This window comes from Panthera leo, chromosome C1 (genome assembly GCF_018350215.1).
Source record: "Panthera leo isolate Ple1 chromosome C1, P.leo_Ple1_pat1.1, whole genome shotgun sequence".
NCBI lineage: Eukaryota > Metazoa > Chordata > Mammalia > Carnivora > Felidae > Panthera > Panthera leo.
This window is the reverse complement of record NC_056686.1, coordinates 55,702,245-55,727,288: the sequence shown is the minus strand read 5'-3', so window position 1 is coordinate 55,727,288 and position 25,044 is coordinate 55,702,245. Positions and strand designations below refer to the sequence as shown.

The 25,044-nt window shown below is 43.3% G+C and overlaps 1 protein-coding gene across 1 annotated transcript in view; it reads left to right on the top strand.

Moving 5' to 3' along the window:
• Nucleotides 1–25,044, top strand: part of GNG12 (G protein subunit gamma 12) — a 106,001-nt gene that overhangs the window by 15,226 nt on the left and 65,731 nt on the right. Inside the window, exon 2 of the mRNA XM_042952116.1 lies at nt 13,338–13,390. The gene's annotated coding sequence lies outside the window, so the exon portion shown is untranslated. The remainder of the gene's footprint in view (nt 1–13,337; nt 13,391–25,044) is intronic.

Below are 25,044 nucleotides of genomic sequence, written 5' to 3'. Positions count from 1 at the left end.
GAATGGTGGTGTCCAGCTTCCAGCACTGGGAGCCCCAGGGGAGCAGTGTGGGGGGATCATTTAAGATTTGGTTGTGGCCGTTGTTAAGCTTGAGATCCTAATAAGGCATCCTTGGGAAGATATCAAGAAGTCAGTCGGATAAATAACTATAGAGTTCAGAGAAGAGGCTGGGGATGGAGAGATGTAGATTTGAAAGTTACTGGATTTAGGGGAGAGGAGAGGATCCAGCAGGGGAGACTGAGAACGCACATCAGTTTCCTGAAACAGCCATGGAAAGGGCACATCAGAATCTGGTTAGGGAAGGGAAGGTTTTTATGGTTTTCAAAGGTGGGTGTCATAAAAGGTTAAGAAAGACTGCCTTACATCATCAGTGTCCACAGCACTTGTAGGGGAGACATGTTCATAGGAACAAAACCTAGCTTAAGCAATAGAAGATAAATAGGAACCTAATTTCTGGATTCACAATTAGTTATAAACATGAACGTTTAGGGCTTTTTTGTTTTTCCTCCCTTTCGTTTATTGAAAACCTAGGGTGTGTTAAGCAAAGAGCTCATTCTTGTGGGAAGGAAGAAAAATACATAGAAGTATAAAGTATGGCCTGTGCAGTCACAAGGCCTTATAATCAAATTGCCTATGCAGGTGCATAAACAAATAAGAACAGGGTTGGGGGGTCAAGGAGACGAGTTGAGCATGGAAATGGCTAGCTGTACAGAACATCATCAGATGCCCTGGGCTGCTGTTAAATCCCTTCCTAGAGGTATGGTGAATAACAGGGGTTTTTTGTTTGTTTATTTGTTTGTTTGTTTGTTTTCCTTGGCTCTGGGTGGTAGGTTTTTGTTTGTTTGTTTTTGTTTTTTTTCTGTTGCAGTGAGTTCAGGCTTGTGCATTCCCCCAAAGGAAAGTCATCAGATTGTGTAGTTCAGCATGTATATAAAATGGAAAGCTCATGAGAATGTCTGGGAGAGGGTACAAACTAACGTTAACAGTAGAGGCAGCAAAGGTGGCTTTATCCAGGCAGCAAGTGGTAGGTGCAGGAACAGAGAGGTTGTGCCTGCTGTGTTGGTTTTCTTAAGACTTGTCTTCTTACTGTAGAATTATGTCTTTGAGTGGATTATGTTGAACACAGTGGGATTTGTTTTTGTAAGCTATTGATCTCTTGATGATATAGGAAAAGATGAACAAGTCCTTAGAATCTCTATATCTTATCTACTCCTTTGATTGGTTTTCAGTGACCAAGGGACTCTCACTCAATGCCCACCCGTTTTGGTGGCTACAATTTAAAACTGAATCACTCAGTGGAGTCAAAGCCCCCAAACCAGGGTTTGGGTGGCCGCTCCTAGCATCAGCTAAGGAGCATTTATCATTTGCTTCTGAGGCCAAGGCCCGGAGAAGTAGCTCATCCACGTCAAAGGTCTGGCAGAGTGAAACCAAAACCTTCCCTGTCTGGTTTTTCTGATCCAGCTCCGGGCAGTGCCCTTTGCTGCATCCTGCCCTTATTATGCTGCCTGACTCTGTGCAGCAGACATCACCTGAATATTTGTGGGATGACTGTCTTCCTCGCTGTCTCAGCATCCAACAGAAAGTATGTCATCGAAAGGAGTGATAACGATTAGAGAGCTAAGCCCAGTGGACAAAATGATTATTTTCACCATGTGGCAGAAACTCAGTTACCCGGGACACTCCCATAAAGCTGGAACTTGCAGAGGGAAACATAGTTATATATTACAGTGATAAATGCTGCTCAATTTTACTTTTTGTTTTCTTAAGTTTTCTGAGGCTAATAAAAGTTCAACCCTGCCGAGGAGTTGTTGCTGTTTTTTTTAATAGCTCTATTCAAGCATGGTTGGATTTCGAAAATATTTTTTTCATTGAAAAGTAACCAGAAATATGTTGGAGATCATTGTCGCCAGAGAAAGAGTCTAAGGCTCCTATCTCCATTCCTGTGTGCGGAGAGTTCTCACAGTGGGGAATTGTGTCTGGTTAACATTAACTGAGATTCTGGGAGGATGCCTTTGAGTCAGGATTCAATGGAGGGCCCTTGATTCCTATCAGTTTGAAGTCTCTCTGCATCTTCTGCTGCCTGAAGGCCGCATGGGCTATTTCACTCATACCCCTGTTGCAAGGAAAGGAGAGCCCTTGAAGAGCTTATGCTCCCTTTTCTCAGACCAGAACCCTGTACGGCAGATGCCTGACTCAATAGCACCGTAGCAAAAGCTCAAGTGAAGCCATCATCTCTTCCACAATCCCCGGTGATGGGTTTTCAGGGTGTTGGCGGGGGTATGGAGCCAACGACCAAGAAAGAATTCTTGAAGACAAACGTCTTTGGTGCAAGACGGGACGAGGACGGGCCTCGTGGGCAGGAAGAGCTGCTCTGGGGTCGTGAAGAGTGACTGCTTATATACTGTGGGGTCGGGGGAGGTAAAGTCAAGAGGAAGTTTCTTAAAGGGATTTCTACATGCTAAAGAGGATTTTTTAGATTATTGGAGGCCTAGCTATTGTCAAGCTAAGGCTATTTTTCCCTCTAGCAAAGTATTATCATTAAGATAGTAGGGAGTTCCTGGAGATTAGGCTATTGAAGAGATATTTGTAAACTGGTGGACTCTATCAGTTTAACCATTTGTTTTCTGCCCTTTCCTTTGTGCTTGAGCAGCCAGAAGTGTCTGAGGAATATCACACAGATCCCACCTGGGGGTTGGGGGGAAGTTGTGCTAGCTTGTGCTTGGCCCTCAGCTTGCCTTACGGTCCCTCATCACCTGGTCATTTTCTTTTCTGTAATTCTGCATGGCCCAGTTTTTTGCCATCATTCATTCTCTATAGATGTATCAGCCACCCCCTGCCTGTCAGATACTGTCATAAAGTAACATCCTGTTGTGACCATAGTTTTTTGGCAGCCGTGTTGTGTTCTTTTTCTTTATCTTCTAAACTTTAACTCTGTCTGTTAAACAGTAGCATATAAGCCATGGCCATGGGGTGAGGCACTGTAAGATCCCTAGTTAACAAAGACACATGAAAATATGTTTGCTATATTCTGCATAGGTAAGTAGACGAATTTATTTTAGGAAGATTTTCACTGTCACATGTTAAAGCTGAAAATGTTTGGTTAACTCTCAGTTAACAACAGCAGAAATTAAATTCAACCAGTCTTTTGGCTAATTGCTGTTTTCTATAAGCATTAAGTAAGTGGTTCTTTCCCTTCAGGACAACAGCTAGTGATCACTGGGCTCTCAACTAGTCTTTGTGCCTTGAACATATTATTCAGTAAGAATTATTGCAAATGATCTACGAGCCTCCAAGCCCCCAAGATTTTCCAGAGGGTCCCATGGCTCAAAGGGTCCAGATTAATTTCTGGGGATTAGATCACATTTAACATTGCACCAGTTCCCATATAAGAATCTGGGGCATAAACCCTTTGGTCCACTGTGTGTACCTCACAAACCCTGAGTAGGGTGACCAACCATCTTGGTTGTGTGTGGCACCGAAGGGATTTCTAGGATGTGGAACTTTCCCTGCTAAAACCAAAAGTCCCAAGCATACCAAGAAGAGTTGGTTTCCCTAATCAAAAGTAGGATCTACGTACAGAAAGGAATATCGCTAAATACGATCTTCTGAAACCAGCAACTTATCTGTAAAATGGAGATAATTCTGTCTTCCTCATGGGGTTGTGATAAGGCTCAACTATTCCTATCTGTGGGGCTGGGTAGCTGGCTAGTGCTTTGTCCTTGGAGGGGACCAGCATCATCTCTGATAGGGCCCTCTAACTGCTTGCTCTCCAGAGGCCTGTCAGTGAGTCAGTACTAGTTACTATTTTTTCTTGTAATGTTTATTTTTGAGAGAGAGAGAGAGGGAGAGTGAGTGAGCATGAGTGGGGGAGGGGCAGAGAGAGAGGGAGACACAGAATCTGAAGCAGGCTTTAGGCTCTGAGCTGTGAACACAGAGCCTGACGTGAGGCTCAAACCCACAAACCGCAAGATCATGACCTTGAGCTGAAGTCGGATGCTTAACCGACTAAGCCACCCAGGTGCTCCAAATCAGTACTAGTTCTTTCTGATGTGAAGATGCTAGAGATCCTGGGTCATTTCTGTTGGCCCCATGCTTCTCACTATAGTCACCCCCTTTGGGCTTTGCCTGGTACTGCCTCTTGGGTGATGAGGCCTCTCTTGCATGTAAACCTCCCCAACCCGGTGCATTAAGCAGTTTGCAGTCCTCAGTGGGCCTAGGTACTCACTTCCTCTTGGGCATTGGCACAGGTTGTTTCCTCTGCCTTGCTCACGACTCCCTCCTTTGAGTTTCTGGTTAACCTTGGGTGTTCTTCATACTTCAGCTCCAACACTGCTTCCTCTCGTAAGCCTTCCATGATCATCCCAGACTGGTATAGATGCCCCTCCTCTGTGCCCTCAGAGCTCCTCGTACTTACTGCAATTAGATAACATGCTGCTGAAGCTCTTAATTACCTCCTCATTTGTTTCCATGACTTATCGTAGGCTCCTCGAGGAGAAGGCCTATATGTTGCTCTCTGTTGTATCTGCAGCACCTTCCACATTGCCAGGCATGTGGTAGGCTTAGAGAGGCTGATGTGGGGCAGGATAGTGGAAGAACTCACCACCCTCATCTGTAGTTTGCTTTGACCTTGCTATGGCCCTGACCACCCGGTCCTGTCAGTCCTTGGGAGATGTAAGCCACTCTTGATTTTTCTCAGAAGAACCCCATCCTGTCCTTACAGGGACCATCACCCAGTTTAGCTAGGTTTTCATTCACCCTGTAAGACACTAAGCACGTTATGAAAATACATACACAATACCAACCCAAACTGCCAAGGGTTATATAAATATCAGTGGGGAGACTTAGGAACTGAGAATATTACGTAGGGTGGAGGCACACAGTTTTTTTGCTTATTTGTATATACATGGAATAAAAATATTTCTACTGTGGCGAGTTTAAATGTGAAATCCTCACATCGCCCCCCCCCGCCCTCAGTTCTGAAGACGTAGTGACTTGTAGGCTTAATCGTGAATTTTGGAAGTTTCATTTTATAATTTGATCCAGATTATTTTTCTTTCTCCCTAGTGAACATTAATCGTTTCCTGTGAATTTTCCTGATATTAGGAAACAGATGTTTCATATTTTTATCTGCGTTTTTCCCAAATGCTGAACCAGGACTTTTGTAGTGTGTGTGTGTGTGTGTGTGTGTGTGTGTGTGTGTGTGTACACTGTGAATTTTTGAGGAATGAGTTATATCAGAATTTGCAAATAAAAGCATAACAGCTATATCTGCAGAATTACACAGATTTGTCCAAGGCTGGAAACATTGTTGGACATTCTGTTTAATGTAGTTTGGTACTGTTTAGCTAATGTAGACTTCTGGCCTAAGAATGCATTAGGACTGTCTCATGTTAGTGTGCTTGCCAGAATAAGGAGCAGCTTAGCAAAAAGCACATAGTTAATGCAGCCTTCAGTGCTCTGATTTTTAACTAACTGTATTTTTTTGTTTGTTTGTTTTTACCTTGGTCTCTTAACTGCATGAAGTGCTTCATCTCTTACTAAAACACTGAGTCAGTGTTATCTCTGTGCAGAGTAGGGTGCTAGGATTTTGGGGAGATACAAACACAAATAAGATATGGACCTTGGGATCTTACTCAGTAGAAGAGGTGAAACATATACTAAAATACCTGCTATAAAAGGTAGAGAGTGATAAAGGTTATAGAAATTCATAGAGAAGAGTGGTTTCATTGAGCCCAGAAGGGAAGGAATACTGGCAAGAAGAGTGATGTTTATGCTCGTTTAAAAAAAAAAAAAAAAATGACAGTAAAGCAACACTTAATTTAGGTCTAAGTTATTTGGATTATTTTAACTGCATAAGGATGGTCCGTTACATAAGGCATTGTTTTGGTGGATTCTCTAAAAATAATACTAGCCAGAGAAAGACAAGTACTGCATGGTATCGTTTATATGTGGAATCAAAACAAATCAAATCAAACTCCTAGAAACAGTAGAAAAGTGGTTGCCAGGGGCTGGGGGGGACACGGGAAGAGGTTGGTAAAAACTTTAAGCTGTAAAATGAATAAGGGCTGAGGATCTAAAGGGAAACATGTTGACTGTAGTTGATAACATTGTATTATATCATTGAGATTTTCTAGAAAAGCAGAACTTAAATTTTCTCACCCCACCCGAAGAAAAAGGTCAATATGTGAGATGATGAGTGTATTAATTAACTAAATAGGAGGAAGCCTTTTGCAATGTGTATCAAATCGCCATGATGGACACTTGAAATATCTTACAGTTTTACTTGTCAATTACACCTCAACAAAGCTGAATTAAAAATGCCAACATTTCTGGAGAGCCTCTAGTGCAGCAGGTGTGGTTCTCTGATGCTTTGTATAAAGGTTTTTTAATAGGAAATGAGGTAGAATTGGTGCTTGAGATAATTATCCCTTTGCACAAAAACACATCTCTTTATTTTGGTTCCTGTGGTTCCAAGAACAAAGGGCTGAGTCCAATCTTGGCCAACTCCAAGGCTCGGTGACCCTGTTTAAGTTGCCTGGCCTGCGTGGGTCTCAGTTTTCTCAGGCGTGTAGTGCGAATTGTCGTATTCCGCAGCTCACTCACAGGGTTGCTGTGAAAATAAAAGTGGGTGTAAATGAACATTGAAAAGCAATCAAAAGCCAAGCATTTTGCCAAGAAACAATGTCATAGCTCATGAGGTTTATACAAAATGTGGCTGTTGCTTATTATTTATTAAAATGCTCTGTAAATTAAAAGGTGTTTATTCTAAAATTCAAAATACAGGGAATATATTTATAGCAAAGACAAATACTAACTCTTGATTATCATATACTATTTAAGAGCTCATTGAAATTCATAACAAAAATATGAAGATCCTTCTATGAATAAGAAAAACATAAGCTTATTTTTCAAGGTGACAAACCATTAATAAACAGGAAAAAAAGTTCATTTTCACTAATTATCTTAGAAATGCAAATTAAAACTGCATTAAGAATACCATTTTATGTGTAAAATGTCAACATCTCAGAAATTCCCCATTATTTGGTTGGTGGTGTTATATGCTAATTAAAGGCCCTTTTAAAAACAAAAAATTGTTAATTCTACTGTTAGAAATTTAGGGAAGCTGGGGAAATAAGTGAAAGGGACGAAAAAAGCTAAAGCATGAAGATATCCAATGTAATATTATTTATAATAATAAAGACTGGTGACAATTTGCATTATTTAGTGCAGTATGGGAGTGATTTAGTAAATCGGAACTTTTTACATGAAGGACTGATTTTAGGCCCCTTAAATAATCATTGTGAATATGTGTAGAAACACAGAAAATATTTAAAATAAAATGGAAAAAGAAAATAATAGCCGTCATTTATGGAGCCTTTCCTGGTGGCATTGGGCCAACATTCTCCCTTTTTATTCAGATAGCAACTGTGTGCTTAAAGGTATTTTTACGCGTTAGAAAATTGAGGCTTACAGGTAAATGGTTCAAGGACTTGCATGTCATCAGTGGAGAAGCCAACATTCAGACCTCACCTTCTAGAGGAGCCAACATTCAGACCTCACCTCCTAACTCCAAAGCTTTCTCTGGGTTTACTATCAATAGCATTTGAACTGTGGCCATGGTTACGTAATAACGTGTGTGTGTGGAGCGTAACAGGCAAAAATAAGTGGTAGCATTACGATGGTGGGCATATGGGCCCAGAGATGTTTGATGTCCTTTTAAAACTGTCATTGGGAAACATACACACACCACCACCACCACCACCAAAAAAGTGCCACTGCCCTTTCCATAGAAAAATAAGAAACAATATATTGAGTAAAATTTCATTTGTTTACTCTGGCTTTTTATGTATTCTCATAGAGGTTGGCAAAATAGGAATTACATGTCTATTTTTAAAATTTCTCACTAGCTTTGGCATAATCAGGATACTTTCCCCCCAGATTATCTACAAAGTAGGGCCGAGGACACATCCCACCAGCTCTTTAATTAAAAACAAAATTTCAAGTCTCTAACTCTCTGTGGATTAAGGACAGTGAGCAGGTGGGAGAATTTCTCCTGATGAACAGCCCAGACCAGCTCTTCCGAGCAGGAGCCCATCTCAAGGTGGAGATAATGGGGTGGCACCATTTGGTTAAAGTAGGCCAGTTCACCTGCTCAGGGTGTGCCCTTTCCTAGGACAAAAGCCTTTGCATGGTGAGGGAAAATGTCACCATTTTTGTTCCTACTGTCTTTCACCTTTCGGGCTCAAGACTTGTCCTGATTCTTTGACGCATTACAGTATTGCTTTATAAAGTCAGGAGTCCTGGAGCACCCGAGTGGCTCAGTCAGTTAAGTGTCTGACTTCAGCTCAGGTCACGATCTCGTGGTCTGTGAGTTCAAGCCTAATGATGGGCTCTGTGCTAATAGCTCAGATCCTGGAGCCCATTTCTGATTCTGTGTCCCTCTCTGTCCCTCTGTATCTCCCTCTCTCTCTGCCCCAGCTTGTGCTCTGTCTCTCTCTCTCTCTCAAAAATAAACATTAAAAAAATTTTTTTAAATAAAAAAATAAAGTCAGGAGCCCTGCAACATCTAGTAACACAAATTTCTATGATAGGCTCAAGACACAGGGTATATTTTGCCTCACCTTTGTGGAACATGTATCTTTTACACTTACACCTACAGTAGGGCCTTGTATGTTTTGAAGGCCCTTTTATATCCATTTTGCCATTTGAGATAACATCATGTCAGAATTTGCAAGTGGAAATGAGAACGGATCTGACTAGGAAAGGTGGAGATGTCTTGAGAGCTGGAAACATTCTCCAACATGTTTCTCAGTATAGCCCATTCAGGGTCACTTCCTATTTTGTGGGTGGGGAAATGGAGGCACCTGTTAGTTAAGTGATTTGCTGGAAGTCGTGGTAGTCAAGACAGCTAGAAGCCAGGCCTATAAAACTAATGTTCCCCCCACCCCACCTCCTACAGTGCTATATTCTGTATTTTCTAGAGAATTAACATGAACTAGAAGCAGGTATGATCAGGATCCAGTGGCTGTTTAAAGATCTCCCAGGGCTATAATTTTGTATTTTATAATGACGGTAAATGTTATATAGTAATGGAGTCTAGCAAGTTATCACATGCATTTTAGACGATTCCTATCGAGTGGATCTTTTTACAGTGACACAAATACGTACACCTGTGCTGTTCAGTACAGTGGCTACTATGTCTACTTGATTACTTGAAATATGGCTTATGAGTCTTTAATTGTTTAAATTCCCACATGTGCTAGCAGCTATTGTAGTGGACAGCAATAGTTCAAGACTTCTTGATGCTTTCTTGACATCTCCACTTGGGTAGCTCAAAGTTAACAAGGTCGATCAAATCAATTCTTTTTTTTTTTTTTTTTTTTGTTTCAAATTAGAACTCTTGATTTTCCTCGCACAACCTGTTTCTCCCCTAAAGAAGACACCACTGACCCAGTTGCTTGAGCCAAAACCTAGGTGTCCTCTAGACCCGTTCCTCTCTCTCCTTTCCCACAACCACTTCAGCAGCAGGTCTTAATTGTTTTACTTCCAGAACCTATCCTGAATCCATTCACTTCTCTCCATCTCAACTGCTACCATCCTGTGCGCAAGGTACCATCATTTCTCACTTAAACAATTGAATGGCCTCATACTGGTCACCACTGATCCATCCATCCACTGTTGCCTCTTCCAGACTCCTCCATGCAGCTGCCAGAGAGACATTGTTAAATTCTTCAGTAGGTCACATCACTCCATGCTTACATGGAAAAATTTGTAGAACTTGTCACTATTTGAAGTTATCTTACTTACTTCTTTGTGTACTTGTTTATTTTCTGTCTTCCATTACAGTGGGAGGGCCCCTATATCAGGAGCCTTGTTTACCTCATTTACTGCTATATCTCCAGCAGGTACAACCATGCCTGGCACATACTTTGCATTCAGTAAACGTCTCAATAACAATTAGATTAATGTTTATTGTAGAAGGAGATGAGGTAGGAAGAGTCAAAACACAATTGGTTATTATAAATTTATTGTTAATAACTGAGATAATGTTGACGTCCATATACATGGGAAGTTGGTGGTTTCTTTTACATTCTGGATTCAGTGGGAAGAGGGGCTGTGATGGCTAATTGCATTTATTGGCGAGTGGTAGGCTGGGCCAATGTCCTGATGCAATCTCTGACGTGAGCTACAGAGAGCTCTTTCTCTCCCTAGAAGTCTGTGTATGTCCCAGATCTTGAAACTCTTGTCTTTCCCACTGGTAGAGAAAGGGGAGAGTGTCCTCCTACAAGGTCACTTTTTATATTCATCCAAGGAGAGTTTAGATAGTGCTGGAAAGAAACATACTGTGGAACTGAAGGGTAAAAAATGACAAAGCCATGACTGGAAAACAAAAGGAGATTTTCAACAGACTTTTATTTTAAAAATATTTGGAATATACTCACTGAGTTATTTGAAGCCAAGTAAATCCAAAAAAAAAAAAAAAAAAAACCAGGGCTTTGTGTACTTTTTTAACTTGAATATTGCTTTTATTAAAAAAATTTTTGAGAGAGCAAGCAAAAGTGGGGGGGGGGCAGGGAGGGCAGAGAGAGAAGGAGAGAGAGAATCCAAGCAGACCCCCCACTGTCAGCTCACAGCCTGACATGTGGGGCTCGAGCTCATGAACCTCGAGATCATGACCTGAGCTGAATGAAGTTGGATGCTTAACCAACTGAGCCACCCAGGCGCCCCGAATATTGCATCTTTTAAAGGAAAGGGTCTTTTCTGTCATTCCTTTATAATGGTCAGCCAAGGCTTTCAGAGGGCATGTTATTACTTAGATCCACGTGCAAAGTTAAGGGAAGCTGATGATCTCGTTAGAGGCATGATCGAGTTGGCCAAGCTCTGAGTTGTGTCTGTTCCCTCTCATAGTGAACAAGCATAGGCTGGATTTAAAACATATCCCCTCAGCACTGGCTGGATTTAAAAGATAAAGTCAAAGCTTGCTTTGCTAAAGAACATATTTGGAGACTTTTTATCCCAGTGTGTTTTTATTCACACTCTGGCTCTTGCACTTACAAGCTGGATAACCTTAGGCTGCTGACTTCTATGCCTCAGTTTGCTCACTTGCTAAATGGAGTAATAAAAGGACCTACCCTGTATGGTTACTGAGTAGATTAGAGGAACATGCAAAGCACGTGGAACAGTGCCTGGCACATGACTCCATAAATACCAGCTTTTGTTATTATCTGTAGTGGTACATAATTCTCAACTGAATTGAATGAATACTACTGTTACTGCAGAGAGAGAAAGCTGTCCCTATGGCAGCCAAAGGAGTTCACAAAGGCTTCCCAGAGGAGATGACTTTGGAACTGATGCCTACAGGTAGGCTGATACTATAGGGAAAGGATGTGTTTGACAGAAAGAACAGAATCTGCAAAGGCACAGAGGGGTGAGTGTGTGGCATGTAGGGACCTGTAAATAGGTCTGTGTAGCTAAAAGACAAGATATCTGAGTGCCCGGGAAGAGGTCAGGCACGAGACCACTGCAGCTTTTGAGACTGGGCTAAGGAACTTGGATTTGCTCCTACAACCTAGAGGAAGCCACTGAAGGACTTTCAGCAGGTTCGGGGCTCAGCATCCCACAGTGGCCTCAGTCCAAGGCCTGCTGATTCTGAACAGTGTCCCTGACCAACCTCCTTTCCTACTATATGGGCGTGGAGTTCACACGTGTGGATCTTATTTTTCTCACTAGGTGTGACTTCTTTGGGGACCACGGATTAATCAATTTAAAAGGATATGTTTTCTGAATTCCTTTCTACCTGATTCTTCTGGTCTTCCTCTCCACCCAGCTAGGACGGATATAGAGGTGCCTATCTTATAGACCCCTTCGAGAATCTGGTGGAAGTGATAGACCCTTCCCTCAGAAAAATTGTGAAGACAAAATTTTCGAAAGACCGACACCTACCCCCCCAACCCCGACACCATTAACCTCCTGCTGCATCCCGGTCAGACCCAGGCCTGCTTGTGGTGATTTTGCTCCTCCTCCATGTTGTTTTTATTTTAATTCGCTAGCACATCCCATAACTCCTCCGTCTGCCGTCACTGCTATTATCTGACCATGTATCGTGACAGCAGCCTTGGATCACTTGGTGGTTATAACTAAAACTGAAAGTAATTATCTTATCTTGAGCCATTCACGTTTAGGTGAGAGTCTAGTGGCTAAAGGACATGGGATCTGGAGGCAGACCTCTACATGGATTACGATCCCAGCTCTGTCACCAACGTATAACCTTGAGTATGTTACTTAACCTCTCCACGTCTCAGTTTCCTTATTACAAAATGGGAATGATAATATGCTTATCTCATAAGGTTATTGTGAGTGTTAATTGAAGTCAGATGCCAAGAACAGTTCCTGGCACATAGTTAAGTGCTATATAAATATTTGCTATTATTACGTGATTATTTCCAGTAAAATGACATCACAAATGGGGTGATGATGGATTACTAAGAGGAGAAAAATAGATGAATAAAATCTCTTCATGCATTTGACTTGATTTACCAGAACCTGAAGGCCAAAAGTGGATTCCCTCTGTGTCTGATGTGGCTACTTGCCGTTGTGGCTGTTGACTACTTGAAATGTGGTTAGTCTGCGTTGTGACGTGCTGGGTCTTAAAGATTTAGTGTGACGAAAAGAATGTGACATGTCTCATTAGTAATTTTTCTATTGGTTACATGGTGAAATGATAATATTCTGAATAAATTCAGTTACACATATCATTAAAATTTCATCCATTTCTTTTTGCCTGTTTAGTGTAACTACTAGAAAATAGAAAATTATATATATATATAGCTCATGTTCTATTTCTGTTGAGCAGGACTGCCTTGGGCTCATCCTTATCAATAAAACAAAAATTTGTGCTTATTTGTGATCTATTGGGAAGCCTTGTACACTCTTCCCTATTGTCCTGGAGGTTGTGCTGGACTGTCCATTTTTTAATTGGTTCCATGCAGGGAGCTGTGGCTTGGTCCTAGCAGAAGGGGTTGAGGGACCAAGGCAAGAGCAACAACCAAAGAGGCTTCTGCTGACTTGGAGGGGTTTGGATGAAAACACTACCATTTATAGTTATACTGGCTTCAGACTTTCAGCGCTCCCTGAAGTAGAAGAGAGAAGGCTCTCTATTCAGGAAGTTGAAATATGTAGGCAAAAAACTCTCCCTCTTCCATCAGGAGCCAGAAAAAGCTTTGCTAATCTTTAACTAAAAGAATAAATACTCAACATCATGGCGGTCACTTGGGACTGAAAGCACACCCTTTGCAAGTGTGATTTACTTATGGAATGTTTGCTTAATTCTATTTCAGATTCATTCCACCACTTCCAACCTGAAAACGGTGGGCCACAGGAAGTCTTTCCGGTGAGTTCTCTTTCATTTTTAAAACAATGTGACTGTTTGACATTATTTTTGAAATGATATTCACACTTCTAAGTTAGATACATCCCTACCAGGACTATGATTAGATGTCTATTTATTCACACTTTTTAAAATTTCCTCTCTGAAAGGATTTAAGATGTTTCCATGCCTTAAAAAAAAGTAAATCAATCCACATTCCTTTGCTAAGAACATGGTCAGGGAAAGATCTATGATTATATGCCAAATACTGTTAAATTTTCTTTCTTTTTTTTTTTTTTTTGGTAATGAAACTATTTCCAGGCCCTTGTTGATGGTCTGCTTGTTTTAAGCAGTATCCAAAACAACAAAGTGTTATTTCAGCCAAGGAATTCAGACAGTCCCTTGCAGTGTGTTGTAATGAAAATTGGCTTACAGCTACAACGTATTAGCTTTCTTACTGCTGGAGGTTTCTTCTCCTCTCTTTGAACCTAAATGTGATTGTTGTGAGAGAATAGTTATGCATTGGTAGAAAACTGACTTTAGAGTTAGGCAAATAATATACTTTTTAAGTGAAAAATCTTCTGGGGCTTCATGTGGCCTGACTCCCTAATACTGTGGTGATATTCTTATTTGCAGTGTGTAGCAGTTAGCTTTTGCTGCGTAAGAAACCACTCCAAAATATACTGCCAGAAATTCGAGCCGAAATTTCCTGACTCCAAATAACAATCGTTTCATTATCCTGCAATGTTGTGGGTTGGCAGTTTGGGCTGGGCTTTGCTGTGTGATTCTTCTGGTTTCCGGTGGGACCACTCCTGTCTGAAGTCAGCTACAGGTCCACGATGGCTAAGGCATGTGTCTCACCATCCTCCAGGCTACCCTGGGCATGTTCGCATGGGGTTGATCAGGGTACTGAGACAAAGTGGGAACGTCTTGAGGCTGAGGCTCAGCTGTGGCACAGCGTTGTTTCCATCACATTCTTTCGGCCAAAGTGAGCTGTATGGCTGGCCTGGAATCACGAGGCTCCAGAGTCTACCCCCTAGTACAGGAGCTACAGAACTGTACTGCAGGCAGCATGGATAAAGAGAGGGGAAGGATTGTGGCCATTTTTATAGTCCTGCCATACAGGGCTTCTGAGTCACAGGGAAAGAGAAGGGCATGGAGTGAGGACTCCGATCCATGCCTGTCCCATAGCCTGCCATCCTCTGTCCCCATTCTGCTTGACAGGCCCTGGCACTGCCAGCTGGCATCTCAGTTCAGCAGGTTTCGAGGTGTTCTTGCCAGTGTCGGACTGCCCACTCTCTGACCTTCCCTCCACTCTACACTGCCGCACTGGTCATCCTTTGGCTCATCTTTCAGGCTGTCCCTGCTTTGCTCAGAAACTGTCGGTGCCCCAGGTCACCCACAGCACCAGCCTCGACTCCTCTCTCTGGCTTCTCCATATCCATCACCTGGCTACATCCTTTCCTGCTCGCCTCTCACTATTTCCTTTATTCCAGCCATGCTGGTCCCATTACCATTTCTCTGGAGGATACTTCATGCTGCTCACCCCTTCTCCACTTGGAAACCCTTCCCATTCTGAAGGTCCCACTGGAATATTCCCTTCTCCACAATATGGCCTCCCCGCCTATTCCTGCCATCTGGAATCTGCCCTGCCCTGAACTATTTCAAAGCCAAACCCTGTGCTCTGTGTTTCACTCCCTTCACCTTGGCTAGTCTTCCTTCTTCCATTGCTTTGTCAGTGATGTCTTTAAACCTAGACATGATTGCCGTGAGATAACTGTTATACAGTGGTAGAAAACGGACTTTAGAGAGCAGACGGCTACCTACACTTTCCTTGCACCACAGAGGTGTATACTGAGAGTATAGCAGGTACTTAGTCCTAACATAGCAGGTATACCTTAGTATAGGTACTTAGTATATATAGCAGGAGGCAGCATGGACACTACAGTTGGTTGTCTGTCAGCAGCTCATCAGGATCACATGTGACACCTGTTAAAACACAAGCACGCGGTCCCTTCCCCTGCGCCCTCCCCATTCATTAGGTCTGGGGTAAACTCCCAGAATCTTAAAGTGCTCAGATGATTCGCATGCGATTGCTGTGCACAAGTTGGCAACCACTTGTTATGGAAAGAATAAGAAATTTATATGAGACCTGGGTCTGAGCCCTGACTCTTCTGCTGCTGGCTGTGGGACCTTATGAACTCAACCTCGTTGAGCTTCAGTTTCTCCCTCTGTAAAATGGGAATGATGTTTAACTTGAGGCCTGCCAGGAGATCTAAAAGGAGGATGTATGTACAAGTGTTTTATAAACCATAAAAAATAATTAAAGTGCATTAACTGGTTATGGATCTGAGGCTAGCCAAGGTTAAGAAAGGGGAAGTTACCTTCGTGGTAGGGGTGGTCATGGTAGTGATGGAGGAATAGGCAGTGAGTAGTTGCATGGTAGTCATGGGAGGATACATAATAACAGCAGCAATAAGTCATATTAGTGTGTACTGGGGTTTTCTTTTCTTTTCTTTTTTTTTTTTTTTTTTGAGTGCTGACTGTGTGAGCCAGGCACTGCTAACTGCTTTACATGGAATTATTTGAGATTTACGAGAAGAGCCCCCTGTTGAGTTGCATCTGTACCATCATTAGGGCCTATTCCACGATTAGTGAATGAGCCCTTTGGGTTTTTTGTCCTCTTCAAAATACCCAGTTAAAATGTGCTCATCCCTGAAAGAAGAAATACTTGATTGAACTGCTGTCAACCATGGACAGCCTGTCAGTGTCAAGTAAAAGGTCCTGTAGAAGTGTGAACTGCTTTGATTGGATGAGAGGAGATGGGAAAGGTAGAGCAACCATTAGTGGGAGGCACAGGAAAAGGGCCAGAGGGCGCCCAGCTGCCCAAGGAAGGATGGAGTGGTGGGAGGTCTGCACGAGGGCCGGAAGAGGGGGAGGAGGACCAAGTCATCTGCTGACAGTTTGGCGCAGGGCTCTTCCTGGTCCAAGGCCACCACCTTCTCAGCCTGCTCACCTAGAGCTTCCCCAAACAGCTACCACAACAGGCAGCATTTGTAAAACTGTCTTCCATTCACCATCCAATTTGTTTTACAAATAATAAATATTTGTATTATTATTGTTATTATAATTGTTTTGTTTGCAAGTAACAGAAATCCAACTGAAACTAGTTTCTTTTTTTTTAATTTTTTTTTAATGTTTATTTATTTTTGAGACAGAGACAGAGAGCATGAGCAGAGGAGAGAGAGGGAGACACAGAATCCGAAGGAGGCTCCAGGCTCTGAGCTGTCAGCACAGAGCCTGACGTGGGGCTCGAACTCACGAGCTGTGAGATCATGACCTGAGCCGAAGTCGGACACTTAACTGACTGAGCCACCCAGGAGCCCCACTAGTTTCTTGACTTACATGATTAAGATGTCTGTATTGGAATGGGCTTCTGGTATAGCTGTGTCCAGGGGTTCAAAAGGTATCATTAGGCCATTATCTTTCACTCTCTCCATTTTTTGGCTCTGCTCAACTCTGTCAACTTCATTCACAGGCAAGCTCTTCCCTCACCATGTGCCAGAGGTGGCCATCAATGTTACATTTCCATCATCCTCACAGCTATGGATCTCAGTGAAAAGGGGTTGCTTCTTTTCCCATTTTTCTAGCAATAGGACCAAGGAGGGATCTTAACGGGCCCAGTTTGGATTCTTTGCCTGAATCAACTTGGTTAGAAGCACACAGAAGACAATAGCAGTATCTATTTGGGCAAGGTTTGTTTCTGTGGCCCTTGAGAGAGGGTGAATCCCATTTCATGGAATGCAATCCCTATGAAAAAAGGAAGAATTTCGTTACCAGTAGAAGGAAGGAAGGAAGGGAGTGCCAAGCAGATAAAATTTTTAGGTACCAGAGTCCACTGATTTAGAAATTCTTAATGGGGGCGCGGGGAGGGGTGTCCACTAAACTGGAAAGGTTTAAAATTAGATTCAGCTTCACTTTCATCGGCTATCTATTCCAGGTTTGGTATCATGATCAAGACTAGTAACAGCATATGGAGAGGTCAAGGATGGGTGACCCCACTGTGGGGTCGGATAGGCAGCTTTGGGCTTGAGGATCTCCTACCGCATCCCCAGAATCTATAGGAGTGATTATTAACCTGGACACAGTAAATAGGCTTCAGTAGACCTGTAACCCATTGAATGAAAAAAATGAATGAGCTTCTATAATTATTTGCAAAATTGTGTGTAGGCACTTTTTTACTGGAAAAAGGGATTATGCTTCCATTGTTTTCTCTTAGGATTCCATGGCCCCTACCGTTTAAGAGCCATTGCTTCACACGTACTTAAATTGTTTTATATTTGGCTAGCTTAATCTTATGCATCCATTTCTTGTCTTGGCTCAGCTAATAAAGTTTAGTGTCCATGATAAACATAGTTCCCTATGGAACAGACACAGTGATGTCAGTGGCTGAGTATGTTGCATTAAATTGCATGTTGAGGTTTTTAGGCATATATGTAAACTTTTTACAACCATAGCTGCCATTTACCTAAATGCTTACTCTGGTGCCAGGTTCTGTGCTACGTGCTTTATGTGCATTATCTGAACTAGTTATTTATACACATGACTATAATTCCACAAACCTCAGGTCTATAGTAACACGTACAAGAACCAGCTCCTTCTCTCTGCCACTGTGAGAATACAGAATATAAACTCCATCTTTTCTGTCTTCCCTGTATCTGCTGCTGTGGGTCCACCTCTCTCTACCTTTCTCCCCACAAATGATAGAATCATAGAATCCCAGAGTTGGAAGAGGCCACTAAGATCATGCAATTCAGGGGTTACAAGCTCTGCTCTTTGGTTATCTAGCTTAGGGACTCCCAAGAGGGAAGGGTGGGCAGGACCCAAGTTCCTGCCCTACTTCAGTCACCACTGTCTGCTGAAAACCACTCATCTGCAAGGATAAAAAAGGTTCAGGATTAGATGTCAGACTTGAGGTTGAGTCCAGGCTACTACTTTGCTTACCAACCTGTGTGACCCTAGGAAAGTCACCCAACCTCTCTGAACCACAGGTTCCTTAGTGGTCAAAGGGGATAATAACACTTGCCTCTTGGAGTTGTTAGGGGGACTGAATGAGGTAATACCTGTAAAGTCCTTGGTCTTGTGCCTGGCACATAGTCTGTTCTTAGCAAAGGTTAGCTGTAATTAGACATTCCACATGTGGCATCCGAGACCTAATTAAGACATGGCTATATTGTCTGTTTATTCAGTGAGGTGTGTCTTTTCTCCATTTTATTTTAAAAACTTAAGCCTATGACTTCTCTGGTTTTTCTTTGGCAATAAAAAGTCCTATGGCCCCCGTAAGTAACATACACACATACCACACATGCACATTTGCTTTGGAAATTGGAAACGCTCAATGTGTGATCAATCAGCAGTCAGTATTCACTCAAGAGAAGACTCACCCCTCCCCCGCCATCTTGCCAGTATGGGTCTCCCCAGCTGCCCACTACTTCAGGCTTCCCCAGGTGAAGTAGGGAGAGAGGGAGGAAGAGAGGAAGATTCTTACCTGACTGCCATTGTCACGCCTGGTACTGGGTCCTCTGAGCCTGGCTGATGGATAAATGGACTCTTTCTCTCCTGGCTGCTTCCGTGGCTTTCTCAAGGCCCCCCTGCTGGAACTTTCCAGCACTCAGGCAGTATGTCTCCTTCTGCTGGCTGTGACCATCAGCCAGCAGCTTCTGGTTTCCATTCACGTTCTGTCTTTGGGATCCTCTCACCATCAGGCTGAATGAAGGCCGTTGGGTAGAACCTGTTTTAAGGAGACCGAAGCTGGCATTCCTGGAGCCCAGAGTTCATACTCCCTCAACCCCCCAGAGGTAGGGGGTGAGCAGTCACTTTCCCTGACACAGCCTTCTGTTCTCCCACCTTAGGCCTCCTTAGTAACCCCCTCATATTTTGGTTCCTCAGGCAGAAGTCACATACCAGTCCCCACACTCTAGGAGACCCATATCAAGCCTTCCAGACATTGCCTTTGAAACCCTTTTCTCTAGGCTTGAAATGAAAGGCCAGCTCCCTCCACCCAAGCCATCTTGGGGAGGGTGGGAATCAGAGAATTTCCAAGGAATCTGCCTCACAAAATCCTCATCCTTTTCCACTGCCCTGAACCTGTTTATATATCCTCCTTATGGATCTTTGAGCCAGCTAAGTCAGCTTCTTAGAAATTTCCACATAATGGTCTGGCCCCTTGCTTTGGAATTTCCCATCTGTTGAATCTTGATGCTGGAGTGGAAACTTCCACTTTAGCATCTTGTTAGATTAACTGTTAACCCCTGGCTACTGCAAGGAACTCCTCTTCAGCGCCCCTAAAAGCGACTCTCCGTCCTGTTCTTGAAACTTGAGCAAGCATGGGGAGCCCCCCACCTCCTCCTCTTCTCCCAAATGTCTTCTTCCAATTTTCAGATAACATGAAGTTGCTGGAAGGATGCTGCTCCCACAAAGCCAGGCCCAGCTCCCAGCTACATTCCCTTTAATGGGTATCAGAAGTGTGTGTGTGACTCCCAGTTTGAAGAAATCGGCCTGGGCAGCAGAGATTCCAATGGCAGCCAGGCTTTTACCAGCACCCTGCCTCTAAGACCACAGGGAAGCCTTTGACCTTGTCTCCGGGAAGGTTTTCCTTACCATCACACCAAAGTGCACTTGTTATAACCGCAAGAGAAAGCTAGTATTTGGAAACTCCATGCTCAATCACCGTCTCCCATGCTCATGACCCTAACATAGTTTTTCTTGTTCTGAGGGCTGATGGGGGCCATGCTTCATGGGGATTTCTAATCAAGGCTCCGTCCATAGTTTATGAACCCTGAAAAATCAAGACTACAGAATATGCCCTACTGTCCTGCAAAGACCACCCCTTCCCCCCTGTTTTGTTTGTTTGTTTGTTTTGTTTTGTTTTTTGCAGTTTTTCTTTTATGCTTCAGCATCCTTTGGAGTCAGCAGATTTTTCTGCCTTCTCCAGCCCCAGCATTGTGAACCTGGCCTCTCTGGCAAGGTGCCCTCTTTTGTCATGTACAAGTTGGGCCACTGTGATGGTAGGTAGGTCTCTCTGTGTTTAGGTCCCCCACCTCCTGGTAAAGGCAGAGTGTCAGATGAGCAAGTGACACATGCTAGCAGGACACTCGAGTCAGAGGTGGAGTCGCTTTGGGGATGATGGCCTAAGAATGTATTAAGTGCATTTTGGGCAATTCCATCATTGGACTGGTTCCCCCAGCAAGACTCAACGTGTATCCAGATGTGAACCTGCCTTATGCCCTCCTGTTAGTTTTTCTGGCTGTTTATAAAGACGGTAGGATCTAGCTCCCTTCTCCTCCATCCCCTGCTCTGTGTCCTCCTTCAAACCCCAGGTGATGTTGGAGACAGAGGCTGACAGGGCAGAACTGAACCCCCCGACCGCTTCTCACCTGTTGTCTTCTCTTGGCCTCCAAGGATACAGCACTTTCCATTTGGCCATTCACATATCTAGATGTATGAAATAGCTAACAGGCTGTCAACTAAAACATTCTTTTTATTTGTGTGCATTTTACAGCAGGGAGGTGTATTGTGTAGACAGGTAGATCAGAGTCCAGACCTTTCCTTAGCTTTTGAGATACTTTGGGCAAGGTCTCTGAGCCTCAGTTTCCTCATTTGCTAAATGAGGATAATGCCAGTTGCCTCATGAGGTAGCTGCATTGAGGAAAGCATTGCATATAATGAATTCAGCACAGCGGCCTGTCACATAGTATATGTTCAATAAATGGTAGGTGTTACCATTATTTGCTTTTGACTGTTGCAATGATTTCTTAAAAATCCTTATAGCCTTGAAAGAAGAAGCCCAATTCTCCAGCAGTTTTTTCTTTTTTGGATCAAATAGGATTTTGAGAAAAAATCAAAATGTGTGCGACCACCTGCTTTGACAAAGTAGCTTGCAAATCTCATTAGTTCTTTGTCGTGTACAAAGTGACTTTTTTTGGTTGCACAGGCAGCATGCCTCAAGGGCTAAAAATAAAGGTCAACCTGTCCAACCTCAAATCCACCACTAAATACCTTGGGCACCGTGCGACCTCAGGCAAGTCACTTACTCTTGAAGCCTCAACTTCTGCATCAGTACAATGAGGATAACACTGCACAGGGTTATTGAGAGAATTAAGTGAAATAACCCACGTGAAATGTTTAGTACACAGTAAGCACCCAAATAATGGTGGCCACTATCTTCACATCACGATACTACCTTTATTTTGCAGAACATTTCTTTTTCCTTGTGATAAATGGCTTCATGGAGACACTTTTATACGTAAGAAGTTCTCACTGTTTTATTCAAGAAAGAACAAGAACATTTAGGAGCAGGTTTGCTTATAAATACCAGGCTGTAGCATATACAAAAGCAAGCTACATTAACTAAACAACTTGTCATATCTTTAGACCTCCTCTCATTTCCTTGTTAAGATTTGAATAAGTGATTTTGCCACTAGATTGGGAGAAGTTTATAGATTATTTTTACAGGGACTGTGAAAATATGCAAACATAGCTATATTTGGCTAGGTGCTTTAAATTCACATCAGTTTCTTTTCTGTTGTCAATAGGACTGGCATAGTTGGAACCTTTGTGGAGCCCAAGGAGGTCTCAAAACGAGACCTGACCTTCCCATCAGGAGGAGGGGGAGAAGGCAGGGTCTGAGCCAACGGGATGACCCAAAACAAGGGCAGAGGCTTGGTCAGGCAGGGTTGGAAAGCTGGCCAGTGGTGGAGCTCGGATTCCTGATTAAGGAGGTTCGTTCCCTCTAACAGGAATCACGGGGAACACTTCCTTCCTAGGATCCCCCTGGGGCTGTGGGCACTCCGGAGCCAGTAGAGCTCCAGACTCCTTGCATCTTACCAGGTGCCCATGCTGTGCCAAGTACAGGGTTTGTATAGAATGAAGCGGCATCATGATTTGTTGGACTGATTTTGAAGTTTAGGTAACTCATGCCTGTACATCTTTGGTGAATGAATTGCCCAGGGAAGCAGAAACCCGCTCTTATGTTGGGTTTGACTTACCCACCTCCGCAGATAGACTGTTCAGGAGTACTTCCTTTACCTAGAAGCTTAAAACCTGGCTGGTGAGCTAGAGAAAAGGGGAGGCAGTACAGCCTTCAGGGTGGGACGGGTAGGTGGGGAAGCAGTGGGGCCACTTCTGTTGTTTGGTTGGGAGGCGTTTATTGAGCACCTGCGATGTGCCTGGGGCAGGGTGAAGAAGGAGCAGAACCTATGGGGACACTTTTGGCCGCTGACCACCTCGCACTCTCTTTCCCAGCCTCTTAGTCCACTCCCTGAGGTGGGAACTGAGCCATGTGACCATACAGAAATCACCCATTGCCATTTTGTGGACAAGGCTTGCAGGAGCCTCTTGCCGACACAGTAACTCCTCAGCCACCAGTGCTGGCCACAGAGCTAATGACAGTTATGATGCCTGAGTTTCAGGGTCTTTCACCACTGGGGACCCCTTCTGAGATCCTATAGCTAATGTGCCATTCCTAATTTTATATTCTTCTGGTAAAGGGGCCCCCAAATCGAACAAGGCTCAGGGTCCACAAAAACTAGATCTGTTCCTAGGCCAGGGAGAACTGGCACACACTCAGGGTCTTTCCTTCTGCCCTGTTATGCCATCACCAAGAGACTAAACCTACAGTTTGCTTCAACTTTGAGAACAGGTTATGCCCTGTGTGAGACCTCTTCTGTGGCTTTATCTGAGTTCCCACTGGGAGCACGTAACCCTTTCTGTGAAGGGAAGGAAGGCCAGTGAGGAATTGCTGTCTGGGCTCCTTCCTGGCCACCAGACACCCTCAGGAGGTGGCAAGGTCCCACCATTCCTCCAGGAAAGCAGGGCGGGTGCTCTCAGGCCTCCAGTGGCTTTGTGGTTGCACAGAGGGAGGCCCTGCAAAGGGAACCCTGTGTGAGGCCCAGTGGAAAATTCTCCTAAAAAAAAAAAAAGTAATATCCTTGAAACTGTACCAGCTTTGGCAAAACCATAACCCTGATCTCAAGTTTTAGGAGAGTAGACCTGCCAACCTACAGCACTATGCTGATAAAGTGTTCCTGCTCACTGCCTTAATCATGTCCCTTCCCTCATTGCACAAAAGGGCTGGAGTGCTTGTTAATCAGTGAGAATTAAATGTATTGACAAGAAGCAGGAGGAGGGGAAAAGGCCCATTTTGTACTTGAATATCTTCCTAGCGCTTTGCAAAAAAATCCCGTTTGAAAGGAATTTCCTTGTTTCAGTGAAATGCTGGCCAACTTCGCCCCCTGGAGGAGAATTGGAGAATTGCATAAAACGAGCCATCTAAGGCATCCTTATTGTTCTGACAGATAGTCTGGAAAGAAATTGTCAGCCTGTGATGAGTCAGGATAGGGAAAGGGGCCTAGTCTGTAAAACTTTTTGGGGTTTTTTTGGTTGTTCTTTTCTTCTGCCTTCAAACAATTATTCTAAACCTAGGTTCAAATACTTGTTTTGTATCTATAAAGAGTAAAATAGTTAAAATGTTACCAGGTTTAAGGCTCACACCTATTAAACTACAGTGGGCACTTTTTTTTTTTTTTTTTTTGGCCAGGTCTCGTGACCAATGCTAAGGATTGAGCCTCCTTTTATCCCTTGAAGTTGTGGTAGAGACAAAAACAACCAGAAAATAGAAATTTTCAACAACCAACTAGATACATATTAGTGATCCTAACTTAGAAACTGCAGCTCACCATTGCCTACATTGGAATCTTTTGAGTTAGTCCTGCTGGTTTAAATTACTTGCCTCTGGGGCGCCTGGGTGGCTCAGTCGGTTAAGTGTCCGACTTCAGCTCAGGTCATGATCTCGCGGTCCGTGAGTTTGAGCCCCGCGTCAGACTCTGTGCTGACAGCTCAGAGCCTGGAGCCTGCTTCCGATTCTGTGTCTCCCTCTCTCTGCCCCTCCCCCGTTCATGCTCTGTCTCTGTCTCAAAAATAAACATTAAAAAAAATTTTTTTTTAATAAATTACTTGCCTCAGTTCACTTACACTTGCTACTAGCACCTGCCAGAAAGTAGCTTTCAGTCACAATTAGGCTAACAAAGTAAGACTTACTTCCCGGGGCGCCTGGGTGGCGCAGTCGGTTAAGCGTCCGACTTCAGCCAGGTCACGATCTCACGGTCCGTGAGTTCGAGCCCCGCGTCGGGCTCTGGGCTGATGGCTCAGAGCCTGGAGCCTGTTTCCGATTCTGTGTCTCCCTCTATCTGCCCCTCCCCCGTTCATGCTCTGTCTGTCTCTCTCTGTCCCAAAAATAAATAAAAAACGTTGAAAAAAAAAAAAAAAAAAAAAAAGACTTACTTCCCTACTACTTCCTATACTTTTAGTATATTTTTAAAACCAAAATGCAAAACAGAAGGGTAATAGCCAAAATATAAAAACCTTCCCATGTATTTCAGCTTTTGTTAAGAGATGATTTTGTCCTGACGCTTTTACTAATCCTTTGTTAATTACTCAACTGCTTTTAATTACCAGATCTGACCCAATTATTTAGCTTCTGTTGTGTCTTCTATAATTAGAGCCTTCATAATAAAAATCTCATCTATCTTTTGTTCACCAAGTGGTAGTTCATGTCCCCGGGTGAATGTTTATCATCTCTATTGTTCTAGATTTTCATCCCCCAAGTGGAGGATACAATC